Below are 3247 nucleotides of genomic sequence, written 5' to 3'. Positions count from 1 at the left end.
AACTGTGAATGTATCCTTCAAGTTCCATGTACTATAGGGGTACCTGGGTGGCTCAGTGCGTTAAAGCCTCTGCCGTCAGCTCGGGTCATGATCCCAGGGTCCTGGGATCGAGCCCCACATTGGGCGCTCTGCTCAGCGGGCAGCCCGCTTCCTCCTCTCTCTCTGCCTGTGATCTCTCTGTGATCTCTGTCTGTCAAATAAATAAATAAATAAAATCTTTTAAAAAAAAAAGTTTCATGTACTTTAGACTTTCATTTTTTGCCTGAAGAAAAAGAAAAGTTCATTTATCTAGTGAGCAAAGCAATTTGGAGTTACCTCATTTAGATTAAATTCATGATTTTATTTCTAATAGAATCATTTATATTTATGATATCACAAAAATGTGCCATGGCAGCTTTTTACTTGGAAATTAATAAGATAATTAGTTCTTCATGCTCTGGAGGAATTTTGCCCATCAGATGGGCGGTGGTCTGTGAAGGCTTTGTAACCCTGAGTCTGTGAATTCACGGTGCCAGAGTCCTTTCTTGATGCACTCAGCATTGCTTGGATGTAATACGAAATGTAATTAGTTCCCCACAGAGGACAGAGTTTTTTGCTCAGAATTCGCCTATGCAAAGTGAATTTCATAATGGTTTTATCTCCGTTTATTTTTTAGAATGACATCATGCTGTAAAAATATAAACATTTGAATGGAAAATCAAAAGTTGGATCAGAGAGTAACACCCCGACAGATCTGGCTTTTAACTTTTCTAAGGGACTAATGTGTTATAGATTCTCTTTCTCCCCAGTATTGTTTTATTGAGATGTCAACAGTAACCCAGAGGTCACCAAATGCTTGGTATGAGTATACCCAGGAGTTTGTGGCTTTCCGAAAAGTCTTCAGAGGCTTGGAAGGTCAGGTCCAAAGTCACAGAAACTTAGAACTGAAAGGACCTCAGAGATGGAGCCTGAGGACATTCAGGTAACAGAGTTGCTCCAGAGGACATGAGGGTCAGGAGACATCCTGCTTCTCTCTCAAGGCAGTGAGCTTCCCTCTGCCTTGAAAGAGGAACAATTAAGAAGTAGTTCTGTCTGTTCTGTCTCTGGGAAACATTGTCGTCCTAACTATTCTTCAGTAATCCACCATATATTATTATGTGTATTTGTTTCTTCTTTCTGGGTCTTTTATCCTTCGAGGCAGATAGACTCTAGGGCAGATGCCATGATCCCCCGCCTCTTGGTATTCAAGCCCTTTGAGCCCCTCCCCCAGAGTATGGGCAGGACCTGTATTTGCTTCTAACTAATAGAATGCAGCAAAGGTGATGGGGTACGCATGGTTATGTGTGTATGATTACCTTGCCTATGACTGCAAACTATCTTATAGGAGACTCTGCTATCGCCTGCCTGGCTGGACATGGCTTAGCCTGGTGCACTTCTTCTGAGACTTACAAAGCTTCAGTCAAGGTATCAGCTAGAGCTTTGGTTTTATCTGAGGCTCAGCTGGAGAAGGAGCTGCTTCCAAGCTCATGGGATTGTTGGCAACATCCGCTCCTTGCATGCTCTCGGATTGAGGGCCTCGGTTTTTTGCTGGCTGTTGGAAGAAGGCTACCCCCAGGTCCTTGCCATATACTGGTCTCCAGAGGCAGCTCCCAACATGGAAGCTTGCTTCTTCAAAGCCAGCAAGGAAGAGAGAATCTCTTGGTCATATCGGATGTGACCAGAAGACTCACTTATTTTAACTTACTTCATCTCTTTGGGGTGATTTTGCGTGCCATAATTTGTGTTAAAGTTCTAAACCTTGTGATCATGTTCACCTTGACAATATCAAAATAAACCCATTTTAAATTTTTTTCGTTAGTGACATAATTATAGGGTTCCGGGGATAACAGGGTGTATTGACTCTATTGTGAATTCAAACAAATGTTGTTTTTTCAGCAAGGAAACTGTATGCCACTATTAAATTAGCAACCAACCTACCATTTGGCCTTTACCAGACCAGAGTGGCTTTCAAAGCAATAAATTGTATTTTTTGCTCAGCAAACCAATTTCACGGCCACGTTCTTCCTCCCCCTTCCTTTCTTCTTTCCTTCCTTCCTTTTCTTCCTTCCAAATGTTGCACAAAAATAAGGTAATGTTTGGGCACCAATGTCCTTGGAGCCCATGGTAACCTGCCTCTACCTCCGGAAGTGTGTCACACCCTGTCCCTACAGCGATCTGCTTTCTTTTCTGCATTTCTTCCCAGTAATGGTTTTTTTTTTTTTTTTTAAGATTTTATTTATTTATTTGACAGAGAAAGATCACAACTAGTCAGAGAGAGAGAGAGAGAGAGAGAGAGGGAAGCAGGCTCCCCGCTGAGTGGAGAGCCTGATGTGGGACTCGATTCCAGGACTCTGAGATCATGACCTGAGCCAAAGGCAGAGGCTTAACCCACTGAGCCACCCAGGCGCCCCCCCAGTAATGGTTTTGCTTCCCGCTGCCTCCAGCAGCGATTCATTCACAAACCAGCTTATGGTTGAGTCCAAAGTCTTTCCCCAAAGGGACACATAAGGGGCAGAAACAGCAAAAAGAAAGTGTCCCTGTTTCAAAATCAATACAAAAACTTCTACCACAATAATTTCTTCGGTAATGATGACATCAGATTTTAGTGTTGACAAAACTGATACTGCTCTAGGTGTTTATTATCTCAGAGACTCAGGATCCTTTTTTTTTTTCTTCTTCTTCTTCTTCATTACATGGAAACTAGGGCTGTTTTATTTTAGGTGCTTGGCAAAAAGCCAAAGCCAAAACCAGTGAAGGCAGGCGGTCTGGTTTAAATTTTCCCACTGAACTTTACCAAGGCAGGGCCTCTCCTGGGAGATATTCTGAACTATTTCTTTTGTGCCAGGATTCTTGGAATTTTGCAATGTAACTTTGACATTACTGTTTACTGGCAATTAGACTAAGTAAAAATAAACTACTGATGAACACAATTCAATGTTAATGAGATTAATGGAAGAGTTTTATTCCTATCCCACTATGTGTTCTTGTTCCTTCAAAGAGTTGTTAACATATATATATATATATATATATATATACCTGTGAATATATGCGTTTTTTTTTATTTTTATTTTTATTTTTTTTTTTCTTTTTTTTTTTTTTTGGTAATGTAGGACTCCTTCCTAACCTCCACTCATCTTTTCAGATTTCCTACTACACTGTAGAGGTCCATCATTTACCAGCATTCTTTTTTTTTTTTTAATTTAATTTTTTTTTTTTTAAGATTTTATTT

Source organism: Mustela nigripes, chromosome 7 (genome assembly GCF_022355385.1).
Source record: "Mustela nigripes isolate SB6536 chromosome 7, MUSNIG.SB6536, whole genome shotgun sequence".
In the NCBI taxonomy this organism is placed as follows: domain Eukaryota; kingdom Metazoa; phylum Chordata; class Mammalia; order Carnivora; family Mustelidae; genus Mustela; species Mustela nigripes.
This window is presented reverse-complemented; position numbering follows the sequence as displayed.